The sequence below is a fragment of the Bombina bombina genome, chromosome 2 (assembly GCF_027579735.1).
Source record: "Bombina bombina isolate aBomBom1 chromosome 2, aBomBom1.pri, whole genome shotgun sequence".
Classification (NCBI taxonomy): domain Eukaryota; kingdom Metazoa; phylum Chordata; class Amphibia; order Anura; family Bombinatoridae; genus Bombina; species Bombina bombina.
Window position 1 is genome coordinate 1,445,767,914 of NC_069500.1, and position 16,800 is coordinate 1,445,784,713.

Below are 16,800 nucleotides of genomic sequence, written 5' to 3' on the forward strand. Positions count from 1 at the left end.
ATAGGGTTATAGGGGTGTACTATGTTAATTTCAAGAGTATTATTTGTAAAATAGTCCTTGTTTAATATCCAATCTATCACGATCCGTGCCAAAAAGACCATACTATAGCTGCTGAGGTCTGGTAGAGCCATGCCACCAAACCTCTTAGGAAGAAAAAGTCTGTTGATCGAGATTCGAGGTCTTTTGCACTTCCAAATAAAATATCGAAGGGCCCTACATAGACTCTTCCAATCCTTGGTTTTCAGCAGGACTGGTACATTTTGCAGAGGGAAAAGAATCTTAGGGAGAAGAACCATTTTAAAGAGTGCAATACGACCTGTTAATGAGAGCGGAAAATTTTGCCAGTTCTTCATATATTCTTTTACCTTAAGTAGGATTGGAGAGACATTAAGGTCATACCAATTTCGTGGGTTTGCCGATACATTAATGCCTAAGTATCTAAAATGAGAAGTGACCTCCTTAAACGGTGTCTCAGGTATAGAAATCTGATTTTTCCTAATCCACATTAACTCTGACTTAGCGGTGTTAATTTTATAACCTGTGAAGGTTCCAAAAGAGTTCGTGATCGAGATTAACCTAGGAATATTAACTCTAGTATTGGAGACATAGACCAGCACATCATCAGCATAGAGAGCGACTTTCTGTTCAATAGAGCCAATTTTTATACCCTGAAGGTCTTTTCTTATTTTAAGGGCTAGTGGCTCTATGGCTAAGTCAAACAACAGAGGCGATAAAGGGCATCCTTGTCTAGTTCCCCTTTGAAGTTTAATTGAATTGGATTCTAATTGATTGATGATCAATTTTGTGGAAGAATTTTCACAGAGATTTTTGACAAAGAATACAAAATTATCTTTAAAACCAAATCGAGAGAGAGAGGACAAGATATGCTGATGATGTACTGAGTCAAACGCCTTTTCTGCGTCCAGAGCTATCACCGCTAAGTCTAGTTGATCTTGTAAGGGTATTTCCCGAGAACTATAGAAATAGTCAAGGACCAGAAAGAGTTCTCTAACTTTGGCTGCTAGATTACGTTTATTTAAAAACCCTGCTTGATCCTTATTGATAAGGACCCCAATCTCACTCTGTAGTCTTTTAGCTAGGATCGATGATAGCAATTTGTAATCGGAATTAAGTAGAGCTATTGGACGATAGGCTTCCTTTTTTAAGGGATCTTTACCCTGTTTTAAGATTAAAGCCGTAGTAGATGCAATGAAAGATGTAGGAATAGAATTTCTTTCTACATAGAAGTAATTAAAAAGATTCTTCAGATGGGGAATAATAACCGGGGCCAATATCTTATAAAACTCATTGGGCAAGGAATCCGGCCCAGGAGCTTTGTCTAACCGCAACTCTTTAATAGCTTGAAGAATCTCTTGATCGGATATGGGAGCATTGAGTTTATTTACTGCATCCTCACTTAAAACTGAATATTCCAAACCCTCCCAAAAGCTACTTGAGACCTCCATGTCCGACTCTTTAAAGGAATAAATCCCTTTATAATAGGTCGAAAAAATTTCCAATATTTCTTTCGGATCAATAATCAAAGAATCATGTTCTAATAGTGAATCAATAGAGGGATTCCCTTGCAAGTTTTTACATAGCTTGGCCAGAAATTTGCCCGCTTTGTCCCCATGGCGATAGAATTTTGCTTTAGTTTTTAGGTCAGCTTGGGCTGAGATATAAGTCAATAGAGTATCTCTCTCTCTCTTGGCAGCAGAGTATCGTCTCCAATTTACAGTAGTGGGGCGAGATAAATACCTATTATAGGAATTAGTCAAGGCTTTCAATGCTTGGTGTTCTCTATGATTAGCTTTCCTTCTGAAGTTAACCATATACGCAATAATCTCCCCCCTCATTACAGCTTTGCCTGCTTCCCATAGTAAGTTCGGATTATTAACTGAACCCAAGTTTAAAGAAAAGAATTCATTTGTTTTATTTGTTAACCAATTTTTAAACTTTAGATTTTTAAATAGAAATTTAGGGAAGAAGAACCGTCGTGAAAGGTATCTTTTACCAAAAATTGGAATCTCTAATAAGATTGGGGCATGATCTGAAATAGTTATTTGTAAGATTTTGGTAGTGGAGCCAATCTTAACTAATTCATCACTAACCATAAATAAATCAATTCTTGAAAGAGAATTGGCATTCTTGGCTTTACAGGTAAATTCCCTTTCATCAGGGTGTTGTGACCTCCAGATGTCTTTAAGAGCCAGGTTGCTCGATATAGTTTTAAACATTTTGGCCTCTGATTTATCTCTCTTAGATTGAAAAGTAATATTTGTTTGCCTAAGTCTATCAATAGGTGTTTGTGGTGCCATATTGAAATCCCCGGCTAATATGACAATCCCTTCTCCCATACGTAAGATATTGGTTTGTACAGAGTCCCAAAAATTAGAATCAAAATTATTGGGAGCATAAATATTACAAAGTATAAGGACAAGATTTGCCAATTTAATTTTCATGATCAGACTTCTACCACTTGGGTCAGAGTATTTTGATAACACTTCATACGTTAACCTCTTCCCCATTAAGATGGCCACTCCCCTTTTCCTGCCCACACTGGGTGTAAGGAATACCTCCCTAACCCAGGAGGTTCTCAACTTTAATGATTCTTCCAGATTAAGGTGAGTCTCCTGAATAAAGGCTATGTCAGAATTATATTTCCTCAGTTGTGAGACTATTGCCTTACGTTTTATTGGAGGAGAAATACCCCCGACATTCCAGGATGTTAAAATAACTTTTTCCTTTTTAGGCATTATTTAGCAGAAGGAAGAAAAAGAACGAAGAAAAAAAAGGGAAGAGAGAAAAAAAAAAAAACACCCCCCCCCAGAACCTTCTGGTTTTACTTATCAGAAAAATAATTGCGTTTCTTAAGATTATGAGAAAAATCGAGTTAACCTATTTAACAACTTTTTCAGAGTAGAACTTCTCTGCTTCCGCAGCAGTTTCAAAGAAATGTGTGAAACCCTGATATACCACTTTAAGCTTAGCTGGGTATATTACCGTAGCAGATATACCCTCTTTAATTAGTCTTCCGCATATTGGAGAAAGTTCTCTTCTTTTCAGAGAAGTTCCATATGCAAAGTCTTGGAAGATTAATATTTTAACCCCATCCAAAAGCACTGATGAGGTTTTACGCGATAATTGCAGGATTTTAAGCTTGTCCCGATAGCTCAAATATCTCACAATTATGGGTCTGGGTCTGAATTTGTTGTCATCCGCTGCTACAGGCCTCCCTATCCTATGGGCTCTTTCTATGACTAAAGGTAACAATTCTGATGGGAAGTTCAATAGTTTAGGGAGGGACTCAGCCGCAAACTTCATCAAATCTGAGTAACCTGGGGTTTCAGGGACCCCAATTATTCTAATATTGTTCCTCCTTGAACGGTTTTCTAAGTCTTCAATCTTGTTTTGTAGTTCTCTGATAGAAAGGGTATTTACTTGTAGTTTAGTATTCTGCTCTAGTGTGAGATCTTCAAGATCGGAGACTCTTTGCTCCGCTTCTTCAATTCTCATCGTGAACTGTTTAAGCTCACTGGATAGGGAGTTTAAGTCTTGTTTTATCTCTAACCTAAGTGCCTCAAATTTCGGGGTCAAGGCTTCCAATATGCTATTTACTAGAGGTTGTGAGTGTGTGCCCTCACTAGTCCTTCTGGCAGATCCAGGTTCGGGATGCATTTCCACTAAAGTTTCAGAGGCTGCTTTATTCTTTCTCTCTCTGGGCCTGGAAGCCATGGCCGGTTGAGTGCTTTTGTGATGGGTCGGTGAATTCAAAAATCTATCCATAAATAAGTGCAGCTAAAAAAATAGTGAAGGAGGAGGAAAGGAAAAGGGACAATAGAGGGGTAGACAGAGAGAGAGGAGGGAAAGAGGGAATTGTAGATCTCTTCCCCTCCTCCTCCTTCCCACCCCCCTAAACGGGGAAAATGTGACGTGTCTTGAAGTGAAGGGGGGTCCAAAAGTGTTCAAGTGAGTGCGCAAATACGGTGAGAAAAAAAAAAAAAGGGGGGGGGGAAGGGGAAAGAAGAAAGTGCGGGGTCTAGTGGAAGTGATAAGGGTGCAGTTAAATTCTTCTAATAGTGACTGTGAAAAAGAGGTGATCTAGGCCGACCAGGGGTTCTCACTCCCACAGAGTATCACGCAAAGTTGTAACACCTAAGCAGCCAACGAAAAACTCTCTAAAAGTTCAATATAAATTAAACTAAGCAAAATTTTTGCCTAATGAACCTTCTTAACTGGAGTATTCCTTTTGGGTTACGATATGTTAAGATAATTATATAAAAATAACTTTTACTTTTGAACCTGTGTCAACTCGCCTCCCTTCTCCCTCTGTAAGGCCCTGGGGGAACTACCCTCACTTGTATTTCAATTCAGGCCAATGTGGAAAAAGAATAAACACTTGTATAGTAACAAAGCCCCACTAAGTCACAGATTCCTCCTACAGTGTGAGGCTACTAAAATAAATTGATAGCCACAGGTTAATTACATCTCAGATAACATCAGAATGCATAGACAAAATGTAATACAGTTATTGCCATCCATAGTAATTTTAACAAATAATAATTCACAACTTTTTCTCCGTAATAAGGCAGAAAAATGGAGTCAGGCCAGGACTGCCTGTTGTATCTCCCTAGGAAATAAAGAGAGTGCCTTGTAATCAAGGAAAAAAAGATTTAAACTTTCTCAAGAGGTTTTGCCAATGTTAGAGCACTTTGATCCAAATAATTACATTGCTTACACAACCCCTGAGAGGAAGCTGAAATTCAGTTAGTTACTTGCTTGTGGCAACGTTTTAAACAGTACAGGTTTTCCTTGGGGGTGCCCAAAAAAAAAAAAAAAAAAAAAAAAAAAGTTTTTGAAAAAGTTCTCCCAAAAAGTGAGTATCCTCAAAGGCAAAATATAACTTGCGTGACAAATGGATGGGAGAAAAGAAAGACAATTTTACCAAACTCGCAGGAGTCCTGCACTCACCCCTCTTCTTATATCGACCATTGGTGGTAAGTTCTATTTCTCTGAGTGCTATGCGTTGGAAGATGCACTGAACATTGGGGTTATACAGGCCCAGGAGCCTATGAAACTTCTCCTAAATGCCCTTGTATATAAGGAAAAAAGGAATCCATGGTTCCATGCTCAGCCTCTTTGTTTACCGGACAATCTGTAGCCCCTGGATGAACAGAGCACAGTGACAGCCCCGCTCTTCAGTAGCCTCTGCAAACAGGGGAATCAGCGCACCACCGGGGCCCCTGTGCTCTGCAGTATAGCCGGTTGCTCTGTTTTAGACTAATGCCGCCTCCAGATGAAATCCGCAGCCGCTGCCGTAGCCCTTCAACACACTTGTTCGGTCTGGTCGTTCGATCTGGTCACTTGTTCCTTCACCCCCCGCGCAGCATCGGTGGGGGGGGGGGAGAGTTACAGTATGTAGCCAAACTTTAGCGGTATCTTAAGCTAGACCACCGTCAGAGTAAGGTGCTCTGCGCTACACCGGCGGCCAATGCCGTGCTCCCTTTAGACTACCTGTTTTCAGCCTGGTCAGCTGTCTCTTCTCCCCCCGCGCAGCACCGGTGGGGGGGGAGGGCAGCAGTAGGGAATCACAGATTATTATTGAACAGATGACTTCGGGCTATCTACCCCCCTCTCGCAGTTCTGATGGGAGGGGGGGACTGCCACTCAAGGTGTTTAAGCTCTGACTAGCTCCTACACGCGATGTCCTGCGTGGAGCTTAGAGAATGGATGTACTGACAAAGCGCAGGTAACAAGCGCTAACAGAGTCCCTCTGGGCTTGTTCCACTGCACAAGCCGATTGCAGGTTTCCTCCGGTTGCAGGAGTCTCCAGCGCGCGGAAAACCACCGCCAATGGGTTACCTGCAGGACACAGGAGCCCGCGCTGCACAACCTGTACGCAGGCTCCTCCTCCGGAACTTAGCGTCACAGTCAGCTCCAATAAGATGTGTTTTATTTATGTTTCTGATCTGATTGTGTCTCAGGAGTCTGTCTGGGTAAACTGATTGTGTCCCTGTGTGATTATGTTAACTAGACTGCCCAACATCAGATTGTCTGAGTAAACTTTCTTCCCCAGTTAATTAACTTGCCCCTAGATTTAGAGTTCTGCGTTAGCCGTCAAAATCAGCGTTGGGGGCTCCTAACGCTGGTTTTGGCCGCCCGCTAGTATTTAGAGTCAGTCAGGAAAGGGTCTAACGCTCACTTTCCAGCCGCAACTTTTCCATACCACAGATCCCCCTACGCCATTTGCGTATCCTATCTTTTCAATGGGATCTTTCTAACGCCGGTATTTAGAGTCTTGGCTGAAGTGAGCGTTAGAAATCTAACGACAAAACTCCAGCCGCAGAGAAAAGCCATGAGTTAAGAGCTTTCTGGGCTAACGCCGATTCATAAAGCTCTTAACTACTGTGCTCTAAAGTACACTAACACCCATAAACTACCTATGTACCCCTAAACCGAGGCCCCCCCACATCGCCGCCACTCTAATAAATTTTTTTAACCCCTAATCTGCCGACCGCACACCGCCGCAACCTACATTATCCCTATGTACCCCTAATCTGCTGCCCCTAACACCGCCGACCCCTATATTATATTTATTAACCCCTAATCTGCTGCCCCCAAAGTCGCCGCCACCTACCTACAATTATTAACCCCTAATCTGCCGACCGGACCTCACCGCTACTCTAATAAATTTATTAACCCCTAAAGCTAAGTCTAACCCTAACACCCCCCTAAGTTAAATATAATTTTTATCTAACGAAATAAATGAACTCTTATTAAATAAATTATTCCTATTTAAAGCTAAATACTTACCTGTAAAATAAACCCTAATATAGCTACAATATAAATTATAATTATATTGTAGCTATTTTAGGATTAATATTTTTATTTTACAGGTAACTTTGTATTTATTTTAACCAGGTACAATAGCTATTAAATAGTTAATAACTATTTAATAGCTACCTAGTTAAAATAATTATAAAATTACCTGTAAAATAAATCCTAACCTAAGTTACAATTAAACCTAACACTACACTATCAATAAATTAATTACATACAAATACCTACAAATAAATACAATTAAATAAACTAACTAAAGTACAAAAAATAAAAAAGAACTAAATTACAAAAAATAAAAAAATAATTTACAAACATTATAAAAATATTACAACAATTTTAAGCTAATTACACCTACTCTAAGCCCCCTAATAAAATAACAAAGCCCCCCAAAATAAAAAAAATGCCCTACCCTATTCTAAAATAAAAAAGCTCTTTTACCTTACCAGCCCTTAAAAGGGCCTTTTGCGAGGCATGCCCCAAAGAATTCTGCTCTTTTGCCTGCAAAAAAAAAACATACAATACCCCCCCCAACATTACAACCCACCACCCACATACCCCTAATCTAACCCAAACCCCCCTTAAATAAACCTAACACTAAGCCCCGAAGATCTCCCTACCTTATCTTCACCACGCCGGGTATCACCGATCCATCCAGAAGAGGCTCCGAAATCTTCATCCAAGCCCAAGCGGGGGCTGAAGAGGTCCATCATCAGGCTGAAGAGGTCCATCATCCGGCTGAAGTCTTGATCCAAGCGGGGGCTGAAGAGATCCATCATCCGGCTGAAGTCTTGATCCAAGCGGGGGCTGAAGAGATCCATCACGCGGAACATCCATCCTGGCCGACGACTTCCCGACGAATGACGGTTCCTTTAAGGGACGTCATCCAAGATGGCATCCCTCGAATTCCGATGGAATCAGCCAATCAGATTCAAGTTCAATCCGATTGGCTGATCCAATCAGCCAATCAGATTGAGCTCGCATTCTATTGGCTGATCCAATCAGCCAATCAGAATTTCCCTACCTTAATTCCGATTGGCTGATAGAATCCTATCAGCCAATCGGAATTAAGGTAGGGAAATTCTGATTGGCTGATTGGATCAGCCAATAGAATGCGAGCTCAATCTGATTGGCTGATTGGATCAGCCAATCGGATTGAACTTGAATCTGATTGGCTAATTCCATCAGCCAATCAGAATTTTCCTACCTTAATTCCGATTGGCTGATAGAATCCTATCAGCCAATCGGAATAAGAGGGACGCCATCTTGGATGACGTCCCTTAAAGGAACCGTCATTCGTCGGGAAGTCGTCGGCCAGGATGGATGTTCCGCGTCGGCAGGATGAAGATGGATCCGGAAGAAAGAAGATTGAAGATGCCGCTTGATAGAAGACTTCAGCCGGATGATGGATCTCTTCAGCCGGATGATGGATCTCTTCAGCCCCCGCTTGGATCAAGACTTCAGCCGGATGATGCACCTCTTCAGCCCGATGATGGACCTCTTCAGCCCCCGCTTGGGCTTGGATGAAGATTTCGGAGCCTCTTCTGGACGGATCGGTGATACCCGGCGTGGTGAAGATAAGGTAGGGAGATCTTCAGGGGCTTAGTGTTAGGTTTATTTAAGGGGGGTTTGGGTTAGATTAGGGGTATGTGGGTGGTGGGTTGTAATGTTGGGGGGGGTATTGTATGTTTTTTTTTTGCAGGCAAAAGAGCAGAATTCTTTGGGGCATGCCTCGCAAAAGGCCCTTTTAAGGGCTGGTAAGGTAAAAGAGCTTTTTTATTTTAGAATGTTGGGGGGTATTGTATGTTTTTTTTTTTACAGGCAAAAGAGCAGAATTCTTTGGGGCATGCCCTGCAAAAGGCCCTTTTAAGGGCTGGTAAGGTAAAAGCTTTTCTATTTTTATTTTAGAATAGGGTAGGGCATTTTTTTGTTTTGGGGGGCTTTGTTATTTTATTAGGGGGCTTAGAGTAGGTGTAATTAGCTTAAAATTGTTGTAATATTTTTATAATATTTGTAAATTATTTTTTTATTTTTTGTAACGTAGTTCTTTTTTTTATTTTTTGTACTTTAGTTAGTTTATTTAATTGTATTTATTTGTAGGTATTTGTATGTAATTAATTTATTGATGAGGGTTCCCACGGCACAGCGCAAGACGCACGGCGTATGACGTCGACAAGCACGCAAGATCGAAGTTGCGCTGAGTCCCAGCTACACGTGGAGTAAACCTCCATCGCTCCATAGGCAGCTTGTTTGTTTGTGTCTGCCTGGAGAAGCATCTTTGGAGCTGGAGACGCCGGAGATCCCTGAAGGCAATTGCCGGCCGTTTGCCAAGGCCACAATCTTTATTCAGCCTGACAAGTACCGGAGCACTTGGGGTCGCAAAGGATGGGAAAGACCCGGTGAGAGTAAAGAGGCGCAGAGACCTGGAAACTATACCTCCATAAATATACACAGAGCCGCGCCGGAGCGGAGGGGAGGAACCGCCAAAACTGGGGCAGACAGGAGATCTAGACCAGAGGATTTCTCCCGAACAAAAGAAGAAAGACAGCTGAGGAGACCTAAGGTATAGAGCTGAGATCTTGTACCTTAAAAAGGGGGAGCTGTTCCGGAATAGATAGGAGGAGTTACACCAAACCTGGTTTTTGGTGAAGAAGGAGACTTTGGATACTAAAATCACTGCAGAAGAAGTGTCACATAGACCGCAAGTATATACTTATCTTTCTTTCGCTGATAAACAGTCTTGTCAGGGAGGCTGTCCTGACATTTATTTAAACAAAACAGTTTGCAAGCTGAAGATATAGAGCTTTACTCTAACCAGTTATGTATTGGGCTGCCTGCTGTGTGTACCTGAGGCCCTTAAGATAATAAAGGGGTGTGTAACAGGAGAGGAAAACTGTAAAAGCCCACACCACTTGATATACCTGAAGATACTAATCTCTGGGGGACTTATATTCTCTGGGTTAAAAATTGCTCTAAGACTGAGGAAGAGACACTACACAAGTAATTACAAGATTCAAGAGACATTGGAGTCACAGCATTTAGTAAAACCCAGAGACTGTGTTTTTTTTATAAGGGGCAGCTATTATAGATTAATTGGTCTGCCTTATATTTGAATTTAGATATATTGAGATGTGAGAGGATATAACATACTAAGATTTATTGTATGAAGTTTTTTTTTATTTTTTTTTGGTATGATAAGGCCTAAAGGTAGAAAATAAGTGGTGATACTGAATTGTATATAGTATTAAGACTGTATTAAGACTGTTCCATGAAATTTGCTATCTGTATTGCAAATAGTTAAAGCTAAGGTTAACCTAGATGGTTGAAGTAAAATAAACCAATAAACACCCACTCAAAAGGGAAAGGGAGAAAAGAAAACATTTTTCTCTTGAATATCTATGAGTTATATTTTGGATATAAAATAAAAGTATTGCTAAGACCAATCATAATATCTATAGCCTCATATTACGTGGATAAATATCTGCTGTAAATAAAACTGAGGAATTGCTGAAAATTGAATAGGAACTAAAATTGTTTCTGCTGAACAGATCTATATAAATTTAAAGTGATCTGTTGGTATCCTTTTTATACAGGCAATCACGACACGCATTAAACACTTTTTTTTTTCTCACTAGTATCACCACTAACAATATCAACACAATTTAGTCTAAATAAGTAAGGACTAGACTTAAATATAAGGTGAAAGGGAGAGATAAAGGAGGGAGTCTAGATTGAATTTATTTACTCTCTACACACTATATATACACTATTAGAGGTTTTTTTTTTGTTTTTTTTTTTAGTTTTTGAAGAGTGCACGTAATTTCACTTCACTTTTTCTTTTTATTTTTTTTCCTCACTGTAACACAGCCACACATTCCGAAAAATAAAGGCTTATCTTTTTTCACTATCTATGGAAAAATTTATTACCAATGCTAAAAATAAATCCCCTGCCATGCCTGCTAAAAAGGATAAAAAACCTATATCTGTTCTAGATAACTCAATTGATACAACAAATACACCTACACAAAATCCAGAGGTAAACATAATGTTCAATCAAATAGCTGACCTTATACTCCCCCAGTTCGAATCCCTTAAAAAAGATATAGTTGGACTGACGAATGAATTCCGACAATTTTCAAACAGAATTGCCGAGGTAGAAACTAGGGTTTCCGAGCTGGAGGACTATAAAAACTCCCAAGAAGTTCAACTTAGAGAATACGATGTTAAGATTAAAACCATGCAATCTAAAATAGAAGATTTGGAAGACAGGTCTCGGCGTAATAACGTCAGGGTGGTAGGACTGCCCGAGACTAGAGAGTTTGATGACCTAATAAAATTTGCTTCACAAACGCTCCCCCAATTGCTCGAGATGAATATTCAACCAGAAGGGGTGCTAGTTGAGCGGGCCCACAGGACAGGACAGATAAAGAGATTCAGTGATGGGTATAGTAGACCGCGTATAGTGGTCATACGTTATCTTAACTTTCAAGACAAAATTAACATCTTAAGACACTTTAGAAAACTAAATACACTAATGATAGGTAATACACGCATACATCTCTTTCAAGATTTTTCAATAGAAACCTCTACTAAACGCAAGGAAATGGCTCCATATTGCACAGCTATTATTAAGGCAGGATACAGAGCCAGAATGAGATACCCTGCACAAATATTGGTTGATGTGGATGATACAACTCAAACGTTTAATAATGCATCAGAAGTGAAGCTCTTTTTTGAAAGATATAAAATAGAGTTTAATACTACAGAGAGGAAAAATAGAGATACTTCCTAGATAAAAATTATATAGGAGTCAAATTAAGTTAAACTCAAGGAAGACTGTTCTAGGTATTTCGAATGACTGAAATAAGGTTGACAATTGTGATTGTGTGTTTTCATCCTCCCCCCAAAAGGAGGGAGTATGAATTAAATGTTTTTAATTTTGTTTATATTTTTAAAGTGCTACAGGTAACCAAAAAGAAGACAAAAGTGTTACCTGAATATAAATGCTTTCTATACGGGGAGAGAATTTTCTTTTTTTTTTTTTTTTTTTTTTTGTTGTTGTTTTTGTTTTTTCTTCTCTTTATGCTCCCCTCCACCCCCCCTGTGATAAAAGATATGAGAATATACAAAACTAGAAATGATTTCTGAGCTCAAACTAATATCATGGAATGTGGGAGGGATAACGTCTCCAATTAAAAGAAAGAATATTCTGAAGCAGCTTAAAAAACAGAAACCTGATATAATCTTCTTGCAAGAATTGCATCTAAAGGCAGCTGAAATTGATAAACTAAAGGTGGGATGGATTGCAGAGGTGCTGGCCACTCCATGTAATAGTAGGAAATGTGGCGTGGCTATTTTATTCCAGAAGAACCTTAGCTATAAGATTATAAACCAGGATCTAGACCCATCCGGTAGATATATTGTTACACAAATAGAAGTAAATAATAAACTCTGGACACTTTGTAATTTATATGGACCAAATGAACTCGATGTTCAGTTCTGGAATAAAATTAAGAATAAGCTGATTCCATATTTGGACCGTAATTTAGTGATAGCCGGAGATTTTAATATGACTCAACACCCGGAGATAGACAGGTTCAGATTGAGTTCACCAAGATATTATGCAAGGGAAGCTAAATTTTTTAGGGACTTCTGCAAAATTTTAAATTTAAAAGATATATGGCGAATACAACATCCTGATACACGCAACTATACATGTGAATCAAAATCACATAAAAACTTTTCTAGAATAGATTTATTTTTGCTAGAAGAGAGACTGCTATCTCTGGATGTTGAGTCACAAATCTCGGAAATCACCCTGTCGGATCATGCGATAGTGAGTATAAAATTACAGAGTTCTCCTTCTAGGGGTAAGAATAATAACATTTTTCATTTTCCAAATTACATGTGAAATCCGCAGCCGCTGCCGTAGCCCTTCAACACACTTGTTCGGTCTGGTCGTTCGATCTGGTCACTTGTTCCTTCACCCCCCGCGCAGCATCGGTGGGGGGGGGGGAGAGTTACAGTATGTAGCCAAACTTTAGCGGTATCTTAAGCTAGACCACCGTCAGAGTAAGGTGCTCTGCGCTACACCGGCGGCCAATGCCGTGCTCCCTTTAGACTACCTGTTTTCAGCCTGGTCAGCTGTCTCTTCTCCCCCCGCGCAGCACCGGTGGGGGGGGAGGGCAGCAGTAGGGAATCACAGATTATTATTGAACAGATGACTTCGGGCTATCTACCCCCCTCTCGCAGTTCTGATGGGAGGGGGGGGACTGCCACTCAAGGTGTTTAAGCTCTGACTAGCTCCTACACGCGATGTCCTGCGTGGAGCTTAGAGAATGGATGTACTGACAAAGCGCAGGTAACAAGCGCTAACAGAGTCCCTCTGGGCTTGTTCCACTGCACAAGCCGATTGCAGGTTTCCTCCGGTTGCAGGAGTCTCCAGCGCGCGGAAAACCACCGCCAATGGGTTACCTGCAGGACACAGGAGCCCGCGCTGCACAACCTGTACGCAGGCTCCTCCTCCGGAACTTAGCGTCACAGTCAGCTCCAATAAGATGTGTTTTATTTATGTTTCTGATCTGATTGTGTCTCAGGAGTCTGTCTGGGTAAACTGATTGTGTCCCTGTGTGATTATGTTAACTAGACTGCCCAACATCAGATTGTCTGAGTAAACTTTCTTCCCCAGTTAATTAACTTGCCCCTAGATTTAGAGTTCTGCGTTAGCCGTCAAAATCAGCGTTGGGGGCTCCTAACGCTGGTTTTGGCCGCCCGCTAGTATTTAGAGTCAGTCAGGAAAGGGTCTAACGCTCACTTTCCAGCCGCAACTTTTCCATACCACAGATCCCCCTACGCCATTTGCGTATCCTATCTTTTCAATGGGATCTTTCTAACGCCGGTATTTAGAGTCTTGGCTGAAGTGAGCGTTAGAAATCTAACGACAAAACTCCAGCCGCAGAGAAAAGCCATGAGTTAAGAGCTTTCTGGGCTAACGCCGATTCATAAAGCTCTTAACTACTGTGCTCTAAAGTACACTAACACCCATAAACTACCTATGTACCCCTAAACCGAGGCCCCCCCACATCGCCGCCACTCTAATAAATTTTTTTAACCCCTAATCTGCCGACCGCACACCGCCGCAACCTACATTATCCCTATGTACCCCTAATCTGCTGCCCCTAACACCGCCGACCCCTATATTATATTTATTAACCCCTAATCTGCTGCCCCCAAAGTCGCCGCCACCTACCTACAATTATTAACCCCTAATCTGCCGACCGGACCTCACCGCTACTCTAATAAATTTATTAACCCCTAAAGCTAAGTCTAACCCTAACACCCCCCTAAGTTAAATATAATTTTTATCTAACGAAATAAATGAACTCTTATTAAATAAATTATTCCTATTTAAAGCTAAATACTTACCTGTAAAATAAACCCTAATATAGCTACAATATAAATTATAATTATATTGTAGCTATTTTAGGATTAATATTTTTATTTTACAGGTAACTTTGTATTTATTTTAACCAGGTACAATAGCTATTAAATAGTTAATAACTATTTAATAGCTACCTAGTTAAAATAATTATAAAATTACCTGTAAAATAAATCCTAACCTAAGTTACAATTAAACCTAACACTACACTATCAATAAATTAATTACATACAAATACCTACAAATAAATACAATTAAATAAACTAACTAAAGTACAAAAAATAAAAAAGAACTAAATTACAAAAAATAAAAAAATAATTTACAAACATTATAAAAATATTACAACAATTTTAAGCTAATTACACCTACTCTAAGCCCCCTAATAAAATAACAAAGCCCCCCAAAATAAAAAAAATGCCCTACCCTATTCTAAAATAAAAAAGCTCTTTTACCTTACCAGCCCTTAAAAGGGCCTTTTGCGAGGCATGCCCCAAAGAATTCTGCTCTTTTGCCTGCAAAAAAAAAACATACAATACCCCCCCCAACATTACAACCCACCACCCACATACCCCTAATCTAACCCAAACCCCCCTTAAATAAACCTAACACTAAGCCCCGAAGATCTCCCTACCTTATCTTCACCACGCCGGGTATCACCGATCCATCCAGAAGAGGCTCCGAAATCTTCATCCAAGCCCAAGCGGGGGCTGAAGAGGTCCATCATCAGGCTGAAGAGGTCCATCATCCGGCTGAAGTCTTGATCCAAGCGGGGGCTGAAGAGATCCATCATCCGGCTGAAGTCTTGATCCAAGCGGGGGCTGAAGAGATCCATCACGCGGAACATCCATCCTGGCCGACGACTTCCCGACGAATGACGGTTCCTTTAAGGGACGTCATCCAAGATGGCATCCCTCGAATTCCGATGGAATCAGCCAATCAGATTCAAGTTCAATCCGATTGGCTGATCCAATCAGCCAATCAGATTGAGCTCGCATTCTATTGGCTGATCCAATCAGCCAATCAGAATTTCCCTACCTTAATTCCGATTGGCTGATAGAATCCTATCAGCCAATCGGAATTAAGGTAGGGAAATTCTGATTGGCTGATTGGATCAGCCAATAGAATGCGAGCTCAATCTGATTGGCTGATTGGATCAGCCAATCGGATTGAACTTGAATCTGATTGGCTAATTCCATCAGCCAATCAGAATTTTCCTACCTTAATTCCGATTGGCTGATAGAATCCTATCAGCCAATCGGAATAAGAGGGACGCCATCTTGGATGACGTCCCTTAAAGGAACCGTCATTCGTCGGGAAGTCGTCGGCCAGGATGGATGTTCCGCGTCGGCAGGATGAAGATGGATCCGGAAGAAAGAAGATTGAAGATGCCGCTTGATAGAAGACTTCAGCCGGATGATGGATCTCTTCAGCCGGATGATGGATCTCTTCAGCCCCCGCTTGGATCAAGACTTCAGCCGGATGATGCACCTCTTCAGCCCGATGATGGACCTCTTCAGCCCCCGCTTGGGCTTGGATGAAGATTTCGGAGCCTCTTCTGGACGGATCGGTGATACCCGGCGTGGTGAAGATAAGGTAGGGAGATCTTCAGGGGCTTAGTGTTAGGTTTATTTAAGGGGGGTTTGGGTTAGATTAGGGGTATGTGGGTGGTGGGTTGTAATGTTGGGGGGGGTATTGTATGTTTTTTTTTTGCAGGCAAAAGAGCAGAATTCTTTGGGGCATGCCTCGCAAAAGGCCCTTTTAAGGGCTGGTAAGGTAAAAGAGCTTTTTTATTTTAGAATGTTGGGGGGTATTGTATGTTTTTTTTTTTACAGGCAAAAGAGCAGAATTCTTTGGGGCATGCCCTGCAAAAGGCCCTTTTAAGGGCTGGTAAGGTAAAAGCTTTTCTATTTTTATTTTAGAATAGGGTAGGGCATTTTTTTGTTTTGGGGGGCTTTGTTATTTTATTAGGGGGCTTAGAGTAGGTGTAATTAGCTTAAAATTGTTGTAATATTTTTATAATATTTGTAAATTATTTTTTTATTTTTTGTAACGTAGTTCTTTTTTTTATTTTTTGTACTTTAGTTAGTTTATTTAATTGTATTTATTTGTAGGTATTTGTATGTAATTAATTTATTGATGAGGGTTCCCACGGCACAGCGCAAGACGCACGGCGTATGACGTCGACAAGCACGCAAGATCGAAGTTGCGCTGAGTCCCAGCTACACGTGGAGTAAACCTCCATCGCTCCATAGGCAGCTTGTTTGTTTGTGTCTGCCTGGAGAAGCATCTTTGGAGCTGGAGACGCCGGAGATCCCTGAAGGCAATTGCCGGCCGTTTGCCAAGGCCACAATCTTTATTCAGCCTGACAAGTACCGGAGCACTTGGGGTCGCAAAGGATGGGAAAGACCCGGTGAGAGTAAAGAGGCGCAGAGACCTGGAAACTATACCTCCATAAATATACACAGAGCCGCGCCGGAGCGGAGGGGAGGAACCGCCAAAACTGGGGCAGACAGGAGATCTAGACC